General features: G+C 41.7%; 1 long non-coding RNA gene across 2 annotated transcripts; it reads right to left on the reverse strand.

Moving 5' to 3' along the window:
* Positions 1-612: 612 nt before the first annotated feature.
* Positions 613-26820, reverse strand: LOC129709931 (uncharacterized). 2 transcript variants are annotated; one of them, XR_008725601.1, is made up of 4 exons: positions 25850-26820; positions 20029-20108; positions 7232-7281; positions 613-1268 (listed from the first exon to the last, which is right to left on the reverse strand). It is a non-coding gene; the product is annotated as an uncharacterized LOC129709931 (long non-coding RNA). The 2 variants fall into 2 exon arrangements; XR_008725600.1 differs by lacking the exon at positions 613-1268 and having other exon boundaries at positions 4631-7281; positions 25850-26815.
* Positions 26821-27109: the final 289 nt, after the last annotated feature.

Consider the following 27109-nt stretch of genomic DNA (forward strand, 5'->3'; position numbering starts at 1 on the left):
ATGAAATGGAAGTATCTGTTTAACAATTACCCCCTTGTGTTGGTTCTGCTATTCAACAAGATCAAATCTGATCATCGACTACAAAATCTTTTTCCTGCACTATTAACATCTCCCTCGATTTCCTTAATATCCAGAACTCTATCAAACTAGCATTCAAATCATTCAACAACCAAGTTTCCACAAACCTCCAAAGTAGAGAATACATCCACTAACTGAAGAAATAAATGTATGTTCGTTTTAGTAATAAAATGCTTAACCAGAGGGAGCATACTCGCCACATCTACCTTGTCACCTTCACCTTTGAATCGTGGTGTCTTTCCCACCTTAATCTATGCTTGTGAGATATGGACTGTGTACAGCAGATATGCCAGACAGCCGAGTTGCCTCCGTATGACATGTGTGTGCAGAATACTCCAAGTAGCAAGACAAGATTCCAGAGATACAGATTCTGCCCCAGATAAACCTCCCCAGAATTTATACATTGCTGAAAGAATCGCAGATCTGGTGGGCAGACATGTCAGAAGAATGTTTGATGACAGAATTCAAAGCAGCTACTTTATGCAGAGCTAACTAAGGGCAAGCAATCACTTGGTGGATGTTAAAAGAGAATCAGAGACTTTCTTATGATGCCTGTTCATATGAAGAGGCTAGAATAAAGGCAAAGAGGAAAAGAGAATTCCAAAAATCATGAACCACTAATCTTATAACATCCCCACTCCTGTCACCTGTGTGGAATTTCCCATCCCTGATTGATCTAATCAGCTATCTCCATACATATTAGACTTGAGACCAGATGTCATGGTCTTATTCGAGAATAAGTGGCAAACAACACTGTCAAAATGTCTAAGAATTTTGTATCTTCATGTGATCCTCCTGCACCTCTCCCAACTTCATTCAATTTAATTCAGTTATAATTTAATGTGCACTTTGCTTGTATTCTCTATCTAGGCTGTGGGCCGAGCATCAAAAATGTGTCTAGAAATAGGATTTCGTGACCCAAGTCACCAAACTACATGACATTTTCACACATTGTGTAAATTTTTTTATATAAATCACCCCTGAAACTCGATATGAAGAAGACTTGCACATTTTTATTAAATTAGAGAAAAACCGGAAACATTTCGGGTAATTTTTAGTCCAATCAAAGCACGTTTAACATTGAGTTGTCTGCCAGTTGGCCAATCACGCGCTTTGTTTCAGGCTAGCACACAAAATGGCTAAGGGGGCTTCACAGATGCCTGTTTTACTGGAGATTCCGATTTGTTGTTCTGTGGAATAAATGTTGTGGAAACTTGCAGCAGGTTATTGTATTTAGTGGGAAAAGCATTAAAAGCATTCTGGTTGTGCGGTTTTTCAAATTCGCAAAAACAGTACGCGATAGCGCTATGAGTTTTCGTCAGCTCACTCATCGTTCTCCTGTGCTGCGAGTGCAACAAGGTTTGTTCCGATCGGTATTATATTGTATAAATGAGCGAGTTTTAAAAATCGTAAAAAACCGCGCATGCGTAAATCGATCTCCTCTCCTGCCAGTCAGCGCTGCGCGGATTAGTCTCTTCTCCTGTCACTCCCCGGGACGGTCCGCCCCTTCCTGCGCCATCGCGTCTTTACTGGAGCTGAGGATGGCCGGCGGAGGTCTCCAACCGGACACAATTTTTGGAGAGACCGAGAGTCTGATCCCAGTAGAGGAGAGCGTACCACGCCCGCTGTAAGTCCCAAACGCACCGCCATCACAATGCACTGCAACTCCTGCCCCTTCCCATCTGGTCCCCCTTGCTGGCTCATGCCCCCCTCCCCCATGATATCCCCCTCTCTCCCTTGGCTCTTTCCCCGTCTTTTCTCTGAGCTCTCCCACCCCCCCCTCCCCCGCCACCCACACAACGGGGATCCGAGGCCTGGCTCAAAGGACCCTGACGGCTGATGCTCCTCCGGAGCATGGAAGAAGGGAGCGGAACGGCAACCTTGAGATCCTGGGGAGGGGAGGAGGGGGTGGGGGGGAGGAATGGGGATAGAAGGAGCGGAGGGAAGTAGGGAAGGGAGAGGAGTTATGGAGGGAGGGACTGACTGAGGGTAGGGCAAAGGAGAGGTGAGGGAGGGAATGGGGGAGGGTGGGAGAAGAGGGGAAAGAAGAGGGAGGAGGTGAGGAGGGAGAGTGGGGGAGAAGGGGGATTAGAGGGAGAGGAAGGGGGAATAGAGGAGGGGGAGTGGGGAAGAGAGGGAGAGGAGGGCAGTGAGGGAGGTGAGGAGGGATAGTGGGGGGATAGGGGTAGACGAAGAGTGGGGGATAGAGGGAAAGGAGGGGATAGGGAAGTTATGGAGGGAGGGAGGGATGGAGGGAGTGACTGAGGGTAGCGGAAGGGAGATGGAGAGAGAGGCGAGGGAGGGATGGGGAGGGGAGGAGAGGGGAAAGAAGAGGGAGGGTGAAGAGGAGGAGGAGAGAGTGCTCGGGATAAGGGGAAATGAGCTGTGCCTGTGCAGTTGGGGGCTATGGGTGAGTGGTGGAATATTCCATTGGGGGACCAGGCCTCCTGTGTGACAGGGACCCAATGGGTTCCACTTAGTCCAGTAGCTTTTCAAAAAGGGCAACATGCACCATTTCAATCCATGATTAGACAGAAAAATGGGGTGTTGATATTTTCCTGCTATTAGTTACTGTGCTTATTTCTTGTAAATTCATGTATGATAATGCGAACATTGTTGAAGTTTTTAGTTTTCATGTCAATGGTTATGATGAAAGTCCTTGCTCTTGAAGTCCTTGAATTCTCTGCCGCAGAAGGTAGTTGAGGCCAGTTCATTGGCTATATTTAAGAGGGAGTTAGATGTGGCCCTTGTGGCTAAAGGGATCAGGGGGTATGGAGAGAAGGCAGGAACAGGATACCGAGTTGGATGATCAGCCATGATCACATTGAATGGCGGTGCAGGCTTGAAGGGCCGAATGGCCTACTCCTGCACCTATTTTCTATGTTTCTATGTTTCTATGTTTCCTTCATTATTTCAACGTGCTTATTAGAGAGCAACGGTGTTGCAGGAAACACTGTTCTACTGTAACAATGAAGAACAGATTTGTGTAATGTCTGCAATTTAAAAAGTATCTGGCAATTGACTTTGCCAAAGTATTGTGTTTATTTGAAATCATGAACAGTTACTTGGCTGCATACAATAAATATAGTGCCCTCAAACACAGCTCTGGGTAGTTTATAGTCTCTTCTGTATTAGCATAGAATTTTATCATTCGCTTATTTTACTGTTGCAGATAACTTTTCTAATTACTGGTACCAATTTGTTGGATATTTGTCACTGTATGCTTCATTAAGACATTACCCATGTGTTTTATGTCCCCTGCAGTAGTAGAAGGGTTTTACTAAAAAATAATGTATCACATTGCAAAACAGTAACATTTTTCCCAGTATCAAAGCTTCAGTCTTTAATTACAGGATCCTTTTGTTCACCTTGATTTGTGTGCTGTACGTGAGAAATGTATTTCTGGCCAATTGTGTTGCCTCCTACTCATTTTTTCCCCCCATTGCATTTGAATTCTCTTTGCTTAATGAAGACTAAATGCCTGAGATCAGAGATGGTATTCCGAGCTGGAATTAATTTTCAGGCTACTGCTGACTGACTAGAAAGATTTCTGCAAAAACTAGCCTAAGAATAATGTATAAATGATTTGGTTCAAGTTAATAGAAACATAGAAGATAGGTGCAGGAGGAGGCCGTTCGGCCCTTCGAGCCAGCACCGCCATTCATTGTGATCATGGCTGATCGTCCCCTATCAATAACCCGTGCCTGCATTCTCCCCATATCCCTTGACTCCACTAGCCCCTAGAGCTCTATCTAACTCTCTCTTAAATCCATCCAGTGACTTGTGGCAGGGAATTCCATAAATTCACAACTTTCTGGGTGAAAAAGTTTTTTCTCACCTCAGTCTTAAATGACCACCCCTTTATTCTAAGACTGTGGCTCCTGGTTCTGGACTCGCCCAACATTGGGAACATATTTCCTGCATCTAGCTTGTCCAGTCCTTTTATAATTTTATATGTTTCTGTACGATCCCCCCTCATCTTTCTAAACTCCAGTGAACACAAGCCTAGTCTTTTCAATCTTTCCTCATATGACAGTCCCGCCATCCCAGGAATCAATCTCGTGAACCTACGCTGCACTGCCTCAATCACAAGGATGTCCTTCCTCAAATTAGGAGACCAAAACTGTACACAATACTCCAGATGTGGTCTCACCAGAGCCCTATACAACTGCAGAAGAACCTCTTTACTCCTATACTGAAATCCTCTTGTTATGAAGGCCAACATTCCATTAGCTTTCTTCACTGCCTGCTGTACCTGCACGCCAACTTTCAGTGCCCGGTGTACAAGGACGCCCAGGTCTCGCTGCATCTCCCCCTTACCTAACCTAACCCCATTGAGATAATAATCTGCCCCCTTGTTTTTGCCGCCAAAGTGGATAACCTTTTATCTATATTATACTGCATCTGCCACGCATCTGCCCACTCACTCAACCTGTCCAGGTCACCCTGCAACCTTCTAACATCCTCTTCACAGTTCACACTGCCACCCAGCTTTCTGTCATCCGCAAACTTGCTAGTGTTGTTCCTAATTCCCGCTTCCAAATCATTAATATATATGGTAAACAGTTGCGGCCCCAACACCGAGCCTTGCGGCACTCCACTCGCCACTGCCTGCCATTCTGAAAAGGATCCATTCACTCCTACTCTTTGCTTCCTGTCTGCCAACCAATTTTCGCACTATGGAAACTTCACGACCCTCTGCAGGAACAATACATCAGGAGGTGCAACTCCAGAGCCAATAAGATCATGGGAGACCCCTTCCACCCCTGCAACGGACTGTTCCAGCTGCTACGATCAGGCAAACGCCTCCGTTGCCATGCTGTGAGAATGGAGAGGTTTGAGAAGGATTTTCTTCCCAGAGGCCATGAGGACTGTAAACTCCTATCTCACCAGGGACTAACTTTACTGTACCATTCTACTGTTTTTTTTTTAAATTGCTGTTTTTTTTCCCTTTTTCCTTCCACCCACAATATATAATATGTAAAAGAATATGTGATTCTGTTCCATTCTATTTGTAGTTTGTTTGTTTGTTTTTTGCACAAAGTCCGCGATATGTGTATGTGACGAATAAACTTGACTTGACTTGATGTCAACACCCTATTCCAAATACCATGTGCTCTAATTTTAGTCACCAGTCTCCCGTGCGGGACCTTATCAAAGGCTTTCTGAAAGTCTAGATACATTACATCCATTGGCACCCCTTCATCCATTTTACTTGTCACATCCTCAAACAATTCCTGAAGATTAGTCAAGCATGATTTCCCTTTCATAAATCCATGTTGACTTGGACTAATCTTTTTACTGCTATCCAAATGCCCCATTATGATCTCTGTAATAATTGACTCCAGCGTCTTTCCCACCACCGAAGTCAGGCTAACTGGTCTGTAATTCCCCATTTTCTCTCTCATTCCTTTCTTGAAAAGTGTGATAACATTAGCTATCCTCCAATCCACAGGAACTGATCCTGAATCTATTGTACATTGGAAAATGATCATCTATGTGTCCAATATTTCTAGAGCCACCTACCTGAGGCCCATAAGCCTACCTAATACTATTTCTTGACTAATGAAAATTTCTTTCAGTTCCTCTATCCCCTTAGATCCTGTGTCCTCCAGTACATCTGAGAGATTGTTTGTGTCTTCCTTAGTGAAGACAGATCCGAAGTACCTATTCAACTCTTCTGCCATTTTTGTTGTTGCCCATAATAATTTCACCCGTGTCTGCCTTCAAGGGACCCACATTTGCCTTTGCTACTCTTTTTCTCTTAACATATCTAAAGGAGCTTTTAGTGTCCTTCTTTATATTCTTGGCCAGCTTCCCTTCGTACTTCATCTTTTCAGCCTGTGTTGCCCATTTTGTTTCCTTCTGTTGTCCTATGAAAGTTTCCCAATCCTCTGGCTTCCGGCTAATATTTGCAGTGCTATACATCTTTTCTTTTAGTTTTATTCTATCCCTAACTTCTCTTCTCAGCCACGGTTGCCTCCTACTCCCCTTAGAATCTTTCTTCCTTTTTAGAATTAAATGATCCTGCGTCTTCTGGATTATGCCCAGAAATTCCTGCCATTGCTGTTCCACCGTCATTCCTGCTAGGATCCCTTTCCAGTCTACCTTGGCTAGCTCCCCTCTCATGCCTTCATAGTCCCCTTTGTTCAACTGCATCACTGACACTTCCGATTTAACGTTCTCCTTCTCAAATTGCAGATTAAAACTAATCATATTATGATCACTACCTCCAAGCGGTTTCTTTACCTCGAGTTCTCTTATCATAACAATGTCATTATCCAGGTTATTAATGCACTAGAAATCAACATCTCGTAGTTAAGGCATGATATTGACAAGGGAACTTTGTTCCATTGTGTTTATGCTGGCAATCAAGTATCCATAGAGACCAATATAATTTTCCAGTGTTCCAGTGCTCGACTTATAGCCTTCCATGCTCTACCGTTGAAATTGACTTGTGCAAAGATACTATAAAGAATGTATCTTTTCATATTTTCATATTTTTATCAGGTATAAAAAATAAACTTAAAGCTATTAAAAGGACATTTATTTTTTTTAATCCTGCAGGAGAAATATAGAAATGGTTTTATTATTATGAATTTAAAACTCTCCAGTCTTTAAACCTCTTTTCCTCATTGACTCAATTGTTTTTATAACCCAATTTTCTACAATGCAAGGTAGACAAAAATGCTGGAGAAACTCAGCGGGTGAGGCAGCATCTACGGAGCGAAGGAAATAGGCAAAGATTCGGGCTGAAACCCTTCTTAGGAACACCACTATCTCATTATAACAGAACTAGTTGAATCTAAATGTCGAGAAAATACCTGCCCCCACTAACCCCTCAGGCAGTCCATTTTAAATTTAAGCAAACGTCTGGGTGAGAAACAAATACTCATAAATCCCTTTGAAATCCCTCAATTTAAACCTATGCATGCTCTGCCTTTGCTGAGGGGAATGTTTTTTGGCTATTTATGATCCAACCCTCATAATTTAATATACCTCAAATAAATCACTCTTCATCCTTCTCAAAAATGCAACCTATCCAATCTCTCATAACTAAAACTCTGATCTTGTTACCTTCCGGTTTGGAGGTCTTTCTATTTGCTCGAAAACGATTCGCGATAGCTCCTCGAATTTTTGCCAGTTCACTCACCGTTCTGATGTGCTGCGAGTGTGCCAAGTTTCGGTCCGATCGGTTGAATGCTGTAAAAGTTAGCGAGGTTTAAAAATCTTAAAAAGCACGCATGCTCAGATCGTTCTCTGCTCCTCCCAGTCGGCGCCGCGCGGATTAGTCTCTTCCCCTGTCACTCCCCAGGATGGTCCTCCCCTTCCTGCGCTATCACGTCTTTACTGGTGCTGAGGGTGGCCAGCGGAGGTTTCCAACCGGACTTTCAGAGGATCCCGAAGCAGTCCAGCCCCGCCCGCCCCAACAGCCCCGCCCCAAGCAGCAGCCCAGCGTCGGAGACCCGACCCAGCCCAGCAAAGGTCCTATAGCGAGCAAGATAGTCCACTCGATGAAAAAGACATAGTACGGTCATGGGCAGATTCATGGGTAATTTAAGGCCCCATTTCCGTAACCGGCTTCTGTCTCTGCACCAAAGATCCCATAGGATAATAGTGCGGAGACGGAAGCCGGTTACTGAAACTTCCTCGTAAAAATAAAAGTTATTTTGTAAAAATCTTCTCCTCATTTTCAGAATTTAAATTTATTAACACAAACTGTTCCCCCGCAACGTTGATTACACTGCGAGTCGGGTCGGTTCGGGTGCGGTTACGGAAATGGATGAAAAAAAGGCCCACGTTCCGTTCCGTTGCGTACTACACGTTAGCCCATTGCATTTAGCAGGAGTGGTCTATCTTGCTCCGCTATAGGATCTTTGCAGCCCAATGTGGGAGACCCAGCCCGGAGTCGGAGATATCGCCAAACAGAAAGCGGGGACTGATCCTGGCGGCGGAGAACGACTAGCGACCAGCGCCCGCTGTGAGTCACCATCACACCACCAATTCCAGCCACTACCTCTCGGGACCCCTCGTTGGCTCCTCCCCCGTGATGCCCCACTCTCTCCCATGGCTCTTCCCCCATCTTTTCTCCAAGCTCACTCCCCCCGTCCACACACCCCCCTCTCTCCTCCCACAAACTTCCTCCCACAACACCCACCACGCACAAACCCCTCCCCCCACACAACCCTCCTGCCCCCACACACACACACACCCCCCCCCCCACACACACACCCTTCACACACCCCCCCACTGCCCACTACCCACACACACCCCCCCACTACCCACAACCTCACTGACCCCGCAACCCCGCCCCCCCCTACACAAACCCCCCCTCCAACACCCCCACCCCCTCCCCCTCCACAACCCCCCCCCCCCCCCATCGACAATCCCCCCCACCACCCTCCACAACCCCCCCACCACCCCCACACCCTCCATCCACCCCCAAGCCCCCAACACCTCCACCTTCCCCCCCGTCTCCCCCACCCTTCCCCCACAACACACCCCCCGCACCAGCCACTCCCCCCCCCACAACCCGTCCGCCCCCCCAACCCACCCCCCCACAACCACCCCGCTCGCACAACACCCCCTGCCACTACGGATGAGGCAAAATGAGCAATGCCTGTGCAGTTAGGGGCTATGGGTGAGTGGTGGAATATTGCGTTGGGGGAACGGGTTGTGTTGGGGGAACGGATGAGTGGTGGAATATTGCGTTGGGGAATGGGTTGCGTTGAGGGACCAGGCCTCCCGTGTGACTGGGACCCAACAGGTCCCACTTCTTTTTCTTTTTTTTTAAATTTCAAAATAGACTTTATTCAATTGATAAATATATACAATTCATGAACCATTCGAACAACTTTTTTTAATTTCAAAATAGACTTTATTCAATTGATAAATATATACAATTCCTGAACCATTCAAACAAACAAAATTCATCTGACATTTTCGGAGACCATTCGAACAACTTAGTCTAGTTGTAGCTAAAATGCTCCACAACAGGCAACATTCTAGTGAATCTCGCCTGCACCCTTTACAGTGCAACACACCTTTATTATAATGTGGTGACATTCTTATAATATTCCACCACTCACCCATAGCCCCTAACTGCATGCAACATTCTAGCTGTGGTTTAACTAATTATTTATATTGTTTTCCCATAACCCCCTGCTCTTCTATTCCACATTCTGTGGCAATTTGCATAGGAACTTAACTGCAGGATAGTTTTGAATACTGAACAGGATTTTGTTTATGAGAAATAAATTAGATACAGGATCATTATTAAAGCCATCTTGTGTTTTTTGCAAAACCACAGGATGTTCAGGTTTAGATCTGCTTTTACACGGAACCAATAACCAATTCAATTTAAATAGAGCTAAAAGTTTATTACAAAACTGATCAAGCATTTGACAAAGCAGTGCCATTTCTCACCCCATTATTAATCACTTTGACATTGCAATTATTGTACTATTATAATCCAGCAGGTGTCTTTTATACCAAATCCGCACTTGACAGTTTTGAATGAAAGAAAAATATGATTTAGGTATGTGTTTCATCATTGGCCTACTATCTTTGCCACCCAATAGGATTTAGTGATCTCTCTGATCAGAACTTTGCCTCTTCCAATCTCAGTTTCTGACAGTCATCAGTTCAATAGGATCCCTGTCATCCGTCATCAATAAAAAAATCATGCAGGAAGAACAGCTCACAATCAGCTAAATTGGAAGGATAAGCCAAACTTCTAACCAATATTTAAGGACTTTACTAAGTACAAAATAAAGTTTGGAACATATATTAAGGTGAGTGCTGAAGTATCTATAAGCATTTTAAAAAGACAAAATTATGAATTTATTGCATTTTGAAGTATCTCTCTCTGGGAATTATAGTTCATTTTTATTATTTTAAACAGCAACATTATTTCTCATTGTTATGATTATTTCATTAAGTTAAAAGCAAGCAAGTGTATTGAATATTTTTTATGGCTTACAATGCAACTAAACATAGTTCATGCATCAAAATGTAGCATTTTCACTGTAAGATTAGTTTAATTTCTAAATAATTATATTTTTCATTGATTTAATTTATTTGGAGAAAGCTGCAAATTGGTGTTGCCTCGAGAGGAGAGCTGGATCACCAAGGGCATTATCAAGATTTTGGCATGTTGCTCTCAGTTTCACAGTGCACAATAGAATATCTGAGCCATGAAACTGTTTGACGGCTTTGACTTTGACTCTGACATCGGGGGGGGGAGAGTGCAGTGGAGAGATAAGTTTATTTGGCCTTCCATCACAGCGATGTGATGGATGTTTATGTAAATTATGTTGTGTCTTGGGTCTATTTGTTTGTAATGTATGGCTGCAGAAACGGCATTTCGTTTGGACCTCAAGGGGTCCAAATGACAATTAAATGTATCTTGTATCTTGTATAATAGAGACAGAATTATTTTGTTATTGCTGATTGTATCCCATTCTTGTCCTAAAATTGCAAAGCTAGATAATGGGGCATATTGTGAAGTATGGCGGCATTTAAGATCTGATCCTGATTCTCAAACCAGAAAATGTATTTTAATCTTACAATATTTACTTCTCTTCCAATTTTATCTACGGGTCTGAAAACCAATTATTCTCGGATTAGTTCTACATTGGGTTCTGTGTCGATTTGTCACCAAATGGACAGGATGAGCAGGACAGGATGTTGGATGACTGAAAACTTCCTGAGAGAAATAATGAAATGTTAAATGAGTTCCCTCTTCATTCCTATCAGACAGGGCCGTCTTAACAGCATTATAGGCCCTCGGGCAAAGCAGTGCACTGGGGCCCCAACACTTCCAGTTTATTTATGCCGAATCAAATATGCCGTCACGCACTTGCGATGTTCTTCTCCATTTTCATGTTCTACAATAACATTCTCCAATACATTAGCATGGGGCCCCTATACTCGTGGGGCCCCGGGCAACTGCCCAGCGTGCCCATGCGTTAAGACAAACCCTGCTGTCTTAGTATCCAGTATTAACATATCCAGCTCATGTTCATCATGGTATTGATGCAAAGCAATATTTTCTCATCTGGGAACACTAACTTTACACTTTGAAGTGTACCCTCCTGATAACATGCTGGTTAGTAGTTTTTATAATTGTTCATGGGACATAGAAAATGCTGGCATTTATTGCCCATTTTTAATTGATCTTGAAACTAAGCAGGTAGTTACAAGTCAATCACATTTGAAATCCCTTTTACTCATTCATTTATTGCAGCTATTAGTTAATAAACAGCTGTGGTAATGCAGTGAACAAAGGAATTTATATGAACACACAAATCTGAGTAATCCACAAAAAATCTGCAGAACATTGCCACTGTTTTTTGACGAACCTAACACTGGTCCGAAAATCTAATTTATTAGGACCAGCATCAGAAACAGTGCTCTAAATTACACCATAAATACATGGTGCTATTTCTCAACGTTTATAGATCATGAATGAACTTACCAAGATCATGAAAGATTGTATCATAGGCACTGAAGGAAAGTCACTCTGTTGTAAACGACATGTCTTTTTGAAATTTCAGAGGATGAACATCAAAGTAATCAAAAGAAAACAGCACATAATTTTCAGGACCTAGAATGTGCTCTGAAGGAAAGGTTACTCTATTGTAAAGGACTCGATTAGTCTTTTATTGATTTCGAATTTCAGAGGATAGAACATAATCAATTAATCAAAAGAAAACAGCATAATTAATACGCATTGTAAAGAAAACAAGTGAAAAGTGAACATTTATCTTTGGTACACCCTCAATTTCTTTGAAAAGTATTTTCGTCTCTCAGAAGAGGTCAATCAAAAATTGAATTGGTCTCATCTAATATAGTAGGTGGTGATTTATTTTGGTACGTAGTGAAGTGATAACGAGGAAATTTTGCATTTTATAATCTAGATTATGAATGCTAATTAATATAAAGTAAATAAAATTTCAGAAAAGGTAAATCACTCTGGTTTCTGAAAATTCAAGCTTTCTTATTTCATTAAAATTGGATTTTGTTAGTTACCTCCAATAAGCACAATACGTATGGAATTGTGGCTTGAATTATTTACTTGAATTCCAGTAGTTCCATAGCAAAATAGGGTTATTTACCTTGAATAAAAGCTTTTTGGGTTGAAGGAGGAATAGATAATTTCAAAACAGTTCAAAAGGTGAATTGTTTATATATACCAAATAATACTTTCCCACTAAAAATATTTTTGTTTAGGCTGGTCATTTAAAATTCGAAAGTCCTCCAAGTATTTCAAGCCATTCGCCAACTGTCCCAATAGACAATAGACAATAGGTGCAAGAGTAGGCCATTTGGCCCTTTGGGCCAGCACCGCCATTCAATGTGATCATGGCTGATCATCCCCAATCAGTACCCCGTTCTTGCCTTCACCCCATATCCCCTGACTCTGCTATGTTTAAGAGCCCTATCTTGCTCTCTCTTGAAAGCATCCAGAGAACCCACCTCCACCGCCCTCGTAGGCAGATAATTCTAGACTCACCACTCTCTGTGAGAAAAAGTATTTCCTCGTCTCCGTTCTAAATAGCTTACTTCTTATTCTTAAACTGTGGCATGTCCAAATCCTTAATAATCTTATATGTTTCAATGAGATTCCCTCTCATCCTTCTAAACTCGAGTGTACAAGCCCAGCTGCTCCATTCTCTCAGCGTTTGACAGTCCCGCCATCCCGGGAATTAACCTTGTTAACCTACGCTGCACCCCCTCAATAGCAAGAATGTCCTTCCTCAAATTAGGGGACCAAAACTGCACACAATACTCCAGGTGTGGTCTCACTAGGGCTATGTACAACTAGGACCTCTTTGCTCCTATATTCGATTCCTCTTGTTTTATAAAGGCCAACATGCCATTCGCTTTCTTCACTGCCTGCTGTATCTGGATGCTTACTTTCATAGACTGATGTACAAGGACCCCCAGATCCCGTTGTACTTCCCCTTTTCCCAACTTGACGCCATTTAAATAGTAATCTGCCTTCCTGTTTTTGCTACCAAAGTCGATAACCTCACATTTATCCGCATTAAACTTCATCTGCCATGCATCTGCCCACTCCCCCAACCTGTCCAAATCACCCTGCATTCTCATGGCATCCTCCTCACAGTTCACACTGCCACCCAACTTTGTGTCATCTGCAAATTTGCTAATGTTACTTTGAATCCCTTCATCCAAATCATTGATGTATATTGTAAATAGCTGCGGTCCCAACACCGAGCCTTGCGGTACCCCACTAGTAACTGCCTGCCATTCTGAAAGGGACCCATTAATCCCAACTCTTTGTTTCCTGTCTGCCAACCACTTCTCTATCCATGTCAGCACTCTACCCCCAATACCATGTGCCCCAATTTTGCCCACTAATCTCCTAAGCGAGACTTATTAAATGCTTTTTGAAAGTCCAGGTACACTACAACCACTGGCTCTCCCTTGTCCAATTTCCTAGTTACATCTTCAAAAAATTCCAGAAGATTAGTCAAGCATGATATCCCCTTCGTAAATCCATGCTGACTCGGACCGATCCTGTTACTGCCATCCAAATGTTCGGCTATCTCATCTTTCATAATTAACTCCAGCATCTTCCCCACCACCGATGTCAGGCTAACTGGTCTATAATTCCATGTTTTCTCTCTCCTGCCTTTCTTAAAAAGTGGGATAACATTAGCTACCCTTCAATCCACAGGAACTGATCCTGAGTCTATAGAACATTGGAAAATTATCACCAATGCATCCACCATTTCTAGAGCCACTTTCTTAAGTACCCTGGGATGCAGACCATCAGGCCCTGGGGATTTATCAGCCTTCAGTCCCATCAGTCTATCCAACACCATTTTCTGCATAATGTGGATTTCCTTCAGTTCCTCCGTCACCCCAGATCCTCTGGCCACTACTATATCAGGAAGATTGTTTGTGTCCTCCTTAGTGAAGACAGATCCAAAGTACCTGTTCAACTCATCTGCCATTTCCTTGTTCCCCATAATAAATTCACCTTTTTTGGTCTTCAAGAGTCCAACTTTGGTCTTAACTAATTTTTTCCTCTTCACATACCTAAAGAAGCTTTTACTATCCTGCTTTATATTCTTGGCTAGCTTACCTTCGTACCTCATCTTTTCTTCCCATATTGTCTTTTTGATTATCTTCTGTTGTTCTTTAAACATTACCCAATCCTCTTGCTTCCCGCTCATCTTTGCTATGTTGTACTTCTTCGCTTTAATTTTTATATTGTCCCTGACGTCCCTTGTCAGCCGTGGTCGTCCCTTTCTCCCCTTGGAATCTGATCCTGCACCGACTGTATTATTCCTAGAAACACCTGCCATTTTTGTTCCACTGTCATCCCTGCTAGTGTATCTTTCCAGTCAACTTTGGCCAGCTCCTCCCTCATGGCCCCGTAGTCCCCTTTATTCAACTGCAACACTGACACCTCCGATCTACTCTTCTCCCTCTCCAATTGTAGATTAAACCTGACCATGTTATGGTCACTGCCTCCTAATGGCTCATTAACCTCGAGTTCCTTTATCAAATCCGGTTCATTACATAACACTAAATCCAGAATTGCCTTCTCCCTGGTAGGCTCCAATACAAGCTGTTCAAAGAATCCATCACAAAGGCACTCTACAAAGTCCCTTTCTTGGGGTCCAGTACCAACATGATTTTCCCAGTCTACCTGCATGTTGAAATCTCCCATAACAACCACAGCATTACTTTTACTCCATGCCAATTTTAACTCCTGATTCAACTTGCGCCTGATATCCAGGCTACTGTTTGGGGGTCTGTAGATTAGTCCCATTAGGGTCTTTTTACCCTTACAATTCCTTAGTTCTTTCCATACTGACTCTACATCTCCTGTTTCAATGTCACCCCTTGCAAGGGATTGAATTTCATTCCTCACCAACAGGGCAACCCCACCCCCTCTGCCCACCTGTCTGCCTTTTCGATAGGAGGTATACCCTTGAATATTCAGTTCCCAGCCCTGGCCCTCTTGCAGCAATTTCTCAGTAATTCCCACATCATACTTGCCAGTTTCTAACTGAGCCTCAAGATCGTCCACTTTATTCCTTATACTTTGCGCATTCATATACAACACTTTGACCTCCGTATTCACTTCCCCCCTTGCCGCTCTCAATTGGCCTTGACCTTACTCTGTTGTTTATTTTCGAGCTTTCTTTCCCATTAATTTGGGAATCTATTGAATTTTTTCCTGTAGCCACTCCCCCTTCAACTCCATCTTTATAAACCCAATTTATCAATCCCTCCCCCCCACTATTTAGTTTAAACCCACACGTGTATCCCTAGCAAACCTGCCTGCCAGAATGCCGGTCCCCCTCCAGTTAAGATGTAACCCGTCCCTTTTGTACAGGTCACCCCTACCCCAAAAGAGATCCCAGTGGTCTAGAAATCTAAATCCTTGCTCCCTGCTCCAGCCCCTCAGCCACACATTCAGATCCCCTACCTCCCTGTTCCTGTCCTCACTACCACGAAGAATGGAGCAGAGACTCATTAAGGCATTGGTGGTAGAGACCATAACATTTAATCAATTCAAGCTGTTAGCAGTGGAGATATTAAATCCATAATTATATTCCAGATTAAACATTATGGATTGAATGTGGAACTTATTATTTGTATTTAAAATGATGCTGGCCCACGATAGGATTTTGACATCACCACTATATTTCATAAGAATTTCTCAGAAATGTAATTGTGTTTGTTGTGAATTGTGTGAAACATAGTTGCGTGTGGCTATAGTGAAAATGAAGGTCCTCCTGAAAAAATGGTGAAGGTTGCCAAAAACTGTTCAACAGTTGGCAGATTATACATTCAGAAAGGAGTGCCAAAATGTGATCAGCTCAATTTCCAGCAGTATCATTGCTGTTGCCAATACTTTGCTGCACAACAGAGAAGGGTGTTTTCTGTTCTAGCCATACATGCCATGATATTTAGACAATTGTCACTGTGGAGAGAGATCTTACATCTACTGAAAGGACTGCACACAGATACACACATTGCTGCTCGACTCATAACTCCAATACATTAAACTATCTCTTATTTACCCTAGAAACATAGAAATTAGGTGCAGGAGTAGGCCATTCGGCCCTTCGAGCCTGCACCGCCATTCAATATGATCATGGCTGATCATCCAACTCAGTATCCCGTACCTGCCTTCTCTCCATACCCCCTGATCCCCTTAGCCACAAGGGCCACATCTAACTCCCTCTTAAATATAGCCAATGGTTACCCTCTGTCCGCATCTCACAGTTAACGTTTGACTTCTGCCAGACCCTTATTCAGAGATCGTTAACCTGTAGCCCAATGTATTCCTTCTCCATTTAGGTTAAACAATAAGAGTGAATAAGTGGAAAATCATATGGAAAGTGAGCTATCTTGCATGCAGAAGCTACTCAGGTTGGGGGCAAAGATCCTCATTTCCATGGCCAGAAACATAATTTAAATGATTGCCACCTCTTGAGCAAAGACTGCACAAAATATGCTATCTATGCTCATTTGTAATGCTTCATTATGACTGGGACTTTCCTTTTGTATTGATCAACAGAAAACACCTTCATTAGTCTATCATTAAGGTGTTCTGGGTACAGTCACTCTGTGCAATGCTCTCCTGTTTGAGATCCACCCAATTTCTACATTACCCAAACATCTGCACCTAATAGGAAGTTTCAGAGCATAAGGAGTTGTGAATTCCTGGTATGGTAACTGTCAACTCCTGGGTCATGCTGATCTCGTCCATATTTCTGGGTTTTCTGCTCACTGTGGCATTGGAGAAGTCACTCAAACCCCGTATTCATGAAAACATACCTTAATTTCATTTCAGGAAGGGGCAGTTGGCATCTAAGGCACTGGGGACTTGTGAACATTGTTGACTTAGGCAACAATCATTAGCACCTAGCTCCCATAAAATCTCTATCGGATAACCAGGATCAGTGCATTAATGTAAAGAGACACCAATCCCTAAATGTGCAGGTTTCTTTGAACCATGAGATGATGATCAATGGTTTGTTTTCTTTAGTTACTTGTGAATCTTGGGAAGCGTTTGAGCAGTCTACAATCAGTGCTAAAGTTATGTTATCTTCTGCCAATGTTAGTAGAATGAGACAGGTTCTCCTGAGACTATACCATAATTGTAATTTTCTGAAGCCTTGATATTCAGATTCAAATCATTAGGAACTGATTCAGTACACATTTAACACTGGGAAAATATCAAGTGTGTTAATTTGGATCATGACTGGAAGCCCAGGTCCAATTTCATACCTGGAACAATACCATATAGAAATTATTACTAACTTGATTTACTGCGGATAAAATCAATTTGGATTGTGGAGCACTGAGAAAAATACAATTCTGTGATGCGGTTCCTAGACAGACAGATTTTGGTGCATAACTGCTTCCCTTGTTGTATACTCTGTAAATAGGGAAAGGATTCATTACAGTCATCCTTTACTATGAGTCATCTTTGCCAAAACATTGAAGTATGAGTGTTTATGTTTGTGTGTCTGCCAAATTTCACATCTGTAGCATGTCTTGCTGTTCATAGTTTTGGAACTCAGCATTGAAAAATCATGAAGCAATTTTTTCTCCTAAAACCTATTTGCAAACAAACTGCATGGAAGGAGAAATCAGAAGACAACTGGTTATGTGCTATGCAATGCCAGAGAAAATTATAGTTTGGAGTTTTGCAAACTCTGTAGGTAGCCTTTTGCTTCTCCAGTCATCAATTGCACCAATGCTATTCTCCATTCTTGTCTGTTACAAAACCATTGTTTTGCACTCCAACATTGGCTCTGGTCCTACATAATGCTCCAACTCACACGGTGATATCTCCTCCCTTTATACTGTTCACTAACTAGTGTAGCTGATCTGGGCCTCGTTCATTCAGATTTCAGATTATTGCAGATGTAGTCTTTTCAAATGGTCTTTCCATGAATCCCAATGGCCCTATTCCCTGTCTAAATGCTCAACAGACTTTCACAATCTCTTCACACAAAATAACTCTCTTGAGAACTGAATACATCTCTCCTGAACTCTCACACATAGCTCAGTTTATTTCTATACAAAATGTGAAACTTTTCCATTCTGACACCCTATAGATCGCACTCTGTTCTCTCAGGTCCAGAAGGACTTTTCTGAGTCTGAAGGAAGGTCTCATCCGGAGATATCACATATCCATGTTCTCCAGGGAAGCTGCCTGACTCGTTGAGTTACTTTAGGGCTTTCTGGCTTTCAGGTCCAAGGCTACTATTGTTAACAAGCTGTTGACAGCTATGGCGTGACTTGCACGCCACCACCTACCACAAGGTGAAACTGGGTATCATAAATGGCATAAAGTGGTGGAGTAATTCAGTGGGTCAGACAGAATCCTTGGAGAACACGGATAGATGATGTTTTGGTTCGGGACCCTTCTTTAGACCCAAAACGTCACCTATCCATGCTCTCCAGGGATGCTGCCTGACCGACTGTCATTCTATCACTTTGTGTCTTTTTTTGTAAACTTTCATCCGCAGTTCCTTGTTTCTGTCATCATTTCCAGATGAGCTCATGCCTTCTATGCAAGCTTCAAAAGGAAGAACAATGACATACCTCAAAGACACAAACCATTGAAGCCCCTAATGACTTTCAATGTTTTTTTAAAGCATAAAGATAAAGAGAGAAAAAGATAAGTGAAACTATAATCTATTAAAGAGAAAAAGAAGACGAAAAAATAAATTAAAAATAACAAAATTGTGGAGATAGATCCAGGAGATGTTAAGTGCAACTATTCATCCAATCCCAAACTCAGGCTTCAACGCTGACCTTGTGTTAAACCAATTCACCTTTTCAAGAATTCAATAAATGGAGACCATATTCTAACAAATAATTCTGGTTTGTCAATTAAGACAAATCTTATTTTTTCCAAATGTAAGGACCCAGTCATTTCCGTAATCCACATTTTAATTGTGGGGGCTGCTGGTTTTTTCCAAAATTTAAGTATTAATTTTTTCAGTTATTAGGCTGTAATCAAGAGAGTGTCTCTGACTTATCATAAAGTTTGTTCTATGTTCTGGAAGAGAAGTGAAAATGCAATGTGCTGTTTGGCTTGGCCTGCCCTGTGCTTGAAACTGCAATGGCAATGGAAGTACAGTGGAAATGCAATCGGCTGTTTGGCTTGTCCTGCCCTGTGCTTGAAATTGCAATGGCAATGGAAGTACAGTGAAAATGCAATCGGCTGTTTGGCATGTCCTGCCCTGTGCTTGAAACTGCAATGGCAATGGAAGTACAGTGAAAATGCAATAGGCTGCTGTTTGGCTGCCCTGTGCTTGAATCTGCAATGGCAATGGAAGAGAAGTGAAAATGCAATGTGCTGTTTGGCTTGGCCTGCCCTGTGCTTGAAACTGCAATGGCAATGGAAGTACAGTGAAAATGCAATCGGCTGTTTGGCTTGTCCTGCCCTGTGCTTGATACTGCAATGGCAATGGAAGTGAAGTGAAAATGCAATCGGCTGTTTCGCTTGGCATGCCCTGTGCTTGAAACTGCAATGGCAATGGAAGTGAAATGAAAATGCAATCAGCTGTTTGGCCTGCCCTGTGCTTGAAACTGCAATGAAAATGGAAATGAAAATGCAATGAGCTGTTTGGACTGCCGTTGTGCTTGAAATGAAATGGAAATGAAATGAGTTATTTGGCTTGCCTGAAAACACTAATTTCGGCCTACAATGCCGAGAAACCAGTCCCTTTTGCCCAAAATGCTCGTATTAGCCCAGGAGGAGCATTTTGGCCCAAAAGGCCCGGGCCAGGCCAGGAAAAGTCCAGAAAAAGTGCCTTTCACTGAGATTTAACTCAGATTTTTTTTTAAAGCCGCTTCGGCCCATCAGGCCTGTAATAGCCCAGGAGGAGTCTCTTCGGCCCAGCGGTAAGTATTCCCCCTGCAAGTATTAAACCTCACCCCAGTATTTTTCTCCCTCCCTTCATTGGCTCCATGTGAGATCCAGGCCAGGATAGACTTTCCTCCTTCATTGCTGTGATCTGCAGAAAAAGAAGAAAAATGTCTAAAATTGATTCTCCACCTTCTCCCTCAGAGTCTCTCACCTGTTTTGGGCAGAATTTCTGGCAGTTTCTGAGCTACCAGCCCACCAGGCCTGAGTGACTGAGGCCTGAGTGACTGAGCTGCCAGCCCACCAGGCCTGAGTGACTGAGCTGCCAGCCCAAGAATCCATTCAGCCCACAATGTCCATACTAGCCCTCTGGAAACCAGTCCCTTCGGCCCACAACACCCATACTAGCGCTTCAGAAAGCCCCCCCCCCCCTCACTGGCCACCAAATATTGGAATTGGTGGAGAGGTGGAATATTGTGTTGGGGGACCAGCCCTCCCGTGTGAACATGGGATCCAACGGGTCCCACTTAGTCTAGTAACTTATAAAACTCTGATCTTGGATGTGGATGTATTTTTGTGTGTGTGTGTGTGTCTTTTCATATGTGATTCGCATCTCCTCGAAAACCCGATGCGGTAACGGTGACATTTTTACATTTTCCAGTAGACCTTTACCTCATGATGTCGAAAATTCCCTCATCTGAAAATTTGATTCATTATTTCCCCAGTTTTTTACTAAAATTGTTCACCAATCTGACATCTTTTTTAAATCTAACTGCTGAAGCAAACTGATGACTTCACAATGCCTTTGCTTCTCACGGCCAGCTGCTCAGAGTTTTCAAAGCGCAGCCATTAGCTGCGAGTTACATGGCCCAGCCATCCTGCTCTACAACCTGGGTAGGTGCTGCCTCTACCCCCTCCCCTCCCTCTCTAGCCCCTCCCTGGGGCAGAAAAAGAGAGGGGGGGGGAGAGAGAGGGGGGTGGAGAGAGTGGGGGTGGAGGAAGGGGGAGAGGGGGGAGAGGGGGTGGAGAGGGGCAAGGAGAGGGGTGAGAGGAGGGGGGGGAGGGGGCCCTCAAGGGGGGGTTAGTGTGTGTGGGGAGTGGTTAGTATGCGTGTGTGTGTGACGCCAAAGGTCGGTCCCCCTCCCCCAAGGTGGCCAGAACACAATATTCCAAATGCAGACTCACCAATGTGTTGTACAACTGTAACATAACATCACATTTTCAATTCTCAATATCCTGACTGATGAAGGCCAATGTATCAAAAACTTTCTTGACCACCCTATCTATCTTCACATTGTGTTTTTTGATGTTTTGTCTTTGGAGCGATTTCTGTCTTTAATTTGTGTATTGGTGATGTCCTTATTATTTATTTTACTCCGACTATATGTTTTTTTCTCTTCTGTTAATTTCTGTAAGGTGTCCTTGAGACTTTGAAAGGCGCCCAAAAATATAATTTATTATTATTATTATTACTTGTGACACCACATTCTGTGAACTGTGTAACAGAACTCATAGATCTCTCTGAAGATAGACACAAAATGCTGGAGTCACTTAGCGGGCCAGGTAGCATCTCTGGATAGAAGTAATGGGTGACGTTTCGGTTTGAGACCCTTCTTCAGACTGGATCTCACTTATCTTCAACATTCTACAGCCAGAAAATATACCTCTCTATTCAATGCAAACTTCCTGCCTTTAGTTACTAAATTAAACACTCTTATTCAATTTTGGAAAACACTCCCGTTGTCTCTAATAGGCAGAATAAATGCTATAAAGATGATCTTCCTCCCACAAATTCTGTATTTATTTCTTGATTCTCTGATTACAAACTTTATCTGGGATTATAAAACACATAGAATTTAAAAACGACATCCATGTAAACCCAAAGAAACGGGCGGATTGGCTCTCCCCAACTTCTTATACTATTATTGGGCAACGAATATTAAAAATGTAATTTACTGGCTGGATAACTCATGCCAACAGGTAGACTATTTAATAATGGAGAGAGAGGATTGCTCGCCTTTTAATATAGGCGCGATTCTTCTCTCCCCAACAAATTTGAAGAACACACTATATGATAAAAATCCGATTATTCACAGCACTCTACGAATCTGGAGACAAGTAACAATCAACTCTTAAACTAAGAAATTTATCTCTTCTCTCACCAATAGCCAATAACCCTGTGTTCAAGCCATCTATTATAGATAAAACGTTTACTTATTGGGAAAGACTAGGAATCAAAAAACTTGGAGATCTCTACGAGATGGGAACTCCGCTCTCATTTCAGGAATTACAGTCGAAATACCACCTGAAAGGTAATAAATATTTCAGATATCTCCAAATTCAAGACTATCTGAAAACATATACCCATGACTACCAAACTCTGCTGCCAGATATACTAGACGAATGTATGAATAGAAATTCAGAATCAAACAACTTAACATCATATTTGTATAACACCCTTCTAAATATAGAAATCCCATCGTCAGAAGCAATTAGAAGAGACTGGGAAGAGGAACTAGGCCTAAAAATTCCAAAAGACAGATTGGAAGAAAACCTTTTATATATACACAATTGTTCGATTAACGTTAGACATACTTTAATGCAATTTAAAATACTGCACAGACTCTGCTATTCAAAGACTAAACTGAATAAGATCTTTCCAAATGTATCTCCTATTTGTGACAAATATCTCCTTCAAAAAGCAACAAACACATTCCTTCGCCTCTTGCATAAAATTACATATCTTTTGAGGAGGAATTTTTGAAATTTTCTCAAAAACATTAAAAACAAAACTGGACCCCGACATGGAACATCAGAAGCCTGCTCTGAGCTATCAATATTTCAAAGACGTTTCCTCAATTATGGTCTGATAACGGCAAAAAAAATAATATTCAAATTTTGGAAACATACATCTGCCCCTACTCTCAAAATGTGGATTACAAACATGTCTGAGACGCTACATCTTGAAAATATGAGACTTGTCTTAGCAGAAAAACCAGAGCATTTTTCGAAGACATGGTCACCATTCATCGATTCATTACAAGGATAGTATGGTGCAACACAATTTTGGAATTAAATTTAATTACGAGTTGGGTGATGGGTGGGGAGGGATACGAAGCAGGTATATCATCACCTTTTGTTTTTCTTTCTGTGTTTGTCTTTTTATTTCTCTACGTCTTTCTTATTTCTTTTACTTACTCACTCTTTGGCTACACCAATTTGGTAGTCTAGGGGTTCTATTCTTGCACATCCACTTTCTCTCTCTCTTGCTTTTTCTCTCTTCTTCTCTCTCATCTTTAGCTAAAAATTAAAATTGAAGCTGTACAATAACTGTTTTATGTCATATGCCGCTGTTTATATTTTTGTACACTGCTTCAAATAAATTAAAAAAAATAAAATTAAAAAATAAATTAAAAAACATTCTACAGGACCCTACTATTCACTGTTAATGTCCTACCCTGCTTTGACTTCCCAAAATGATCTTACTTCACAATCTTGTGTAAGGTTAGATGTGCATACTAGTCAAAAGCGTAGAATTGATTCCCAGATTCCTACTCTCAATTTTGTTATTAGCTGACATACAATCATAATACAGTAAAATAAATGAAGCATTAATCATCTTTGTTAAGCAATCAATTTGCTAATATAAAAACACGAGAAAGGTAGAATTCAAAAGGGCTCTTTTGTCTGTCGTCCATAAGTTTATTCACAAAGCAAACATTGCTGCATTATTCACTCCATAGTTAACTCCCAATTGAGAGTTTTTCTGTCCATATCTGCAGGGAAATAAAGATAAAACACAACCCTACATCTGCGATGCATGGTATTCTATGTGCTAGACACTACATCTGCGATGGTTCAGGCTGCCTACCAAGAACAGAACACCACTTTGGCACCCTTTATACTTAGCTTCCATTCTGCATCTGATTATCTGCTGTTTGGCGAGGCCTTTGTGTAAAAAATGCAAGGCCTACCCACATTAACCAGTCTTTTTCCCAGTCTAAAACTAGAGGACAGAGGTTTAAGATGAAGAGGAGAAAATTTATAGGGGACCTGAGGGGCAAGTTATTCACAAGAGAGTGATGGGTATATGCACTGAGCTGTCCGAGGAAGTGGTAGTCAGGTCCAATTACAATGTTTAAAAGAGATTGGGACAGGTACATGGATAGGAATGGTTGAACGGGATATGGGTCAAATGGAGGCAAATGGGACTAGCTTAGATAGGCACCTTGGTCAGCATGGACAAGTTGGACTGAAGGTCCCTTTTCCGTGCTGTTTAACTCTTTGACCCAAAGCTTGGAATGTCAAATAATATGCAATTCACAAACTTTGAAAAATATTCAAATACTATTAATTATGTTACTAAAAAGAATTAAAAAACAAATTTAATAATTACAAATAATTAAGATACAATTCTAAAGAACATTTAAAGCATTTAATGGAAGCAATAAATATGTTAATTAAATACATTTAACTCTACTCAGAAAATGTCAATTGCTCAAACCATACCTCTTTACACTAGAACTCTTTCATTCCACTCAAATGACCTGTTGAACTTTACTGTGTGCAATCTGAAGCTGGTTCAGCAACCAGATTTTGACATTATCTATCCCGAATCAGTTTCTTTTTTTGTTGGGCACGCCTCATGTACTGGTGGCTGGTGTCAAACTTTTCGGAGAATTGCTTGTAGTGGTTTTGCACTGGGGGGGAGGGGAGGGGGGCAATTATTCTGTAGCTTTAGTGCAGAACATTGAACAAGAGAAAGAATTTAGGTAGATATCTTACCAATGAATTTCCTGATAATTGGGAAACTAAGAGAGAAACACAGAAGTGTATATTAACTATCGGCATATCGGCAATGGGTCAGGTAATAAGCACTCAAAACAGTGTGTTGGCCTGGCAAAGGTGAACATGAAACCTTTGCAAAAGGATAGTAGATGTTGATACACTAAAAATGAAAACAAAAGGTAACCAGATGCTTCATATTGGAAGTTTGGGAGATGACATCCTTAAAATGAAGAATATCACCTAGAGGCAAAAATAAATAATCACTTTTTTAAAATGTAATCATTTATTTGGAAAAGAGGAAATGCAACATGGTCAAAGGTTTGTAGATACATATCCAAGTGGCATCCTGTGGCCAGTGTATGGAACTGCATGCAGAACAAAAAATATTTTTTTTAATCAAAACTTATTGCAGAGTCTGATACTTTTCCTTCTGCAAAACAAAGTGCTGTAAGCTCGCTATGGGTTACAAATGTCAAACAGTATCACTCACATGCCCAAAGGAAACACACATTAATTAGCATGATTTTTTTAAGATTATGAGCAAAATCAAAAAGTAACAGATTCTGTAAATTTGAAAACAAAACCAGAAAATGCTGGAAACATTCATCAGGTCAAGCAGCTTCTGTGGAATAAGGAACAGAATTAACATTTTGAAGATCCATCATTAGAATCCAATTTTATAATGATCTTATAGTGTATAATTTATTCACTCAGAATTGTGCATGTTAAACTATTGGGCAACATCACCTTCATGGCTGGATCTGTTGTCGTTACTGGTTCAGTCATTTATCTCTTTGTCTTATTTGCTTCTCTGACATTTTTTTTGTCTTTTTGCCCTACTCCCTTCAGATTGTCTTTTTCTCTTGGTCTTTTCTTTTGGTTAGGTGGTAGATAGAAATGCAAAAAGAGCATTTTGGGAGTGGGCCACAGATAAAAGTGACTCTTGTAGACCATGACTTATTTCTCCCAAACTTCCGTATATTCCCCTTCTTCCAGCTCCCATCAACTTCTTCACATATTTGCCTTCTCACCACCCAGTGCCCATCCTATTACCTTCTTGCTTATTGAAATCTGAAACCAAGTTAAATGAAAAGAAATACACACCTTTTACCTCTCTTTTAATCTCCCTGACTCCAATACCTCTCTTCCACCTCAGCTCACCCTCTTCGACATAGAATATTGACACTTACCAAGTACATGCCATCAGATCATGAATTTCTATCTTCTTCACACCCAAATGTATATAACCTGTTTTTTGTCAAATATAAATTCCTCAGCCAAATTCTTTCAATAGTTGTCATTTCTTACAATAAAGTGGGAGATTGCAACATTCACGTGGTCCGACCTGTTTCAACAAATGCAATCAACCTGGCGTGCACAATCAAATTAGATCAAATAGTCCTACAACTTTAGGATGTGCACGCCATAAGCAAGAAGAAGGCTTTTTACAATTATTTAAAAAAATTACAGTAAAACTTCAATAATCTATTTTTTATTTGTTTAGAAATTCTGACAGTTAGCATTTTGCATATTGGTAATATTTCTCACTCTCCTTTTAAACTTGCCAGGGTTGTGTTTCCAGGACTGTTGGGGGCTATTCTCAAGCTCCTTGTAATTTCAATAGCCACTTGCTTCAACATAACTTATAAATTCACCACGGGTCTGTAACTATGCATTTAAAAAAATCACTAGAGCCCTGCTTCCAGCATTCCGTAAAAACCCACCAAGATCCTGCATCTAAGACTGTTCTGCAAACTCACCATATCGTAATCCCAAACTCCTTTTATGCTCATAGGGATCTCAATCCCATTATCCATTCCCAGAGGTGCAGCCATGCACTGTTACTATTAACTCTACCTCAATCAGTTAGTCTGATCTTATACTTTTTTTTTGCATAACTTCAGAATGCACTACAATCTTATACCATTCTGCTGTTTTGCAATCGTTGTTGTGTGGCTCAGTGATGCAGCTGGTAGAGCTGTTCGTTCACAGTAACAAAGATCTGGATTTACTCCAGGTGCTCGTTTCTTCCCACACCCCAAAGCCGAGCGGCTTTGTAGATTGATTGGCCTCCGTTAATTGGCCCTAGTGCGATGAGAAAGTGGGATAACATAAAACTAGTGTGAATGGGTGTTTTGATAGTCAGTGTCAGCTCATTGGGCCAAAGGGCCTGTATTCATGTGTAGGAAGGAACTGCAGATGCTGGTTTACACCAAAGATAGGCACAAAATGCTGGAGTAACTCAGAGGGTCAGGCAGTATCTCTGAAGAAAATGAATCGGTGACGGTTAGGTTCGAGATCCTTCTTCAGACTGAGAGGCGGGAGAGGTATGAAAAGGTACAAAGAAGCTGGTTAACAAAGGCA

Source organism: Leucoraja erinacea, chromosome 2 (assembly GCF_028641065.1).
Source record: "Leucoraja erinacea ecotype New England chromosome 2, Leri_hhj_1, whole genome shotgun sequence".
In the NCBI taxonomy this organism is placed as follows: Eukaryota; Metazoa; Chordata; class Chondrichthyes; order Rajiformes; family Rajidae; genus Leucoraja; species Leucoraja erinaceus.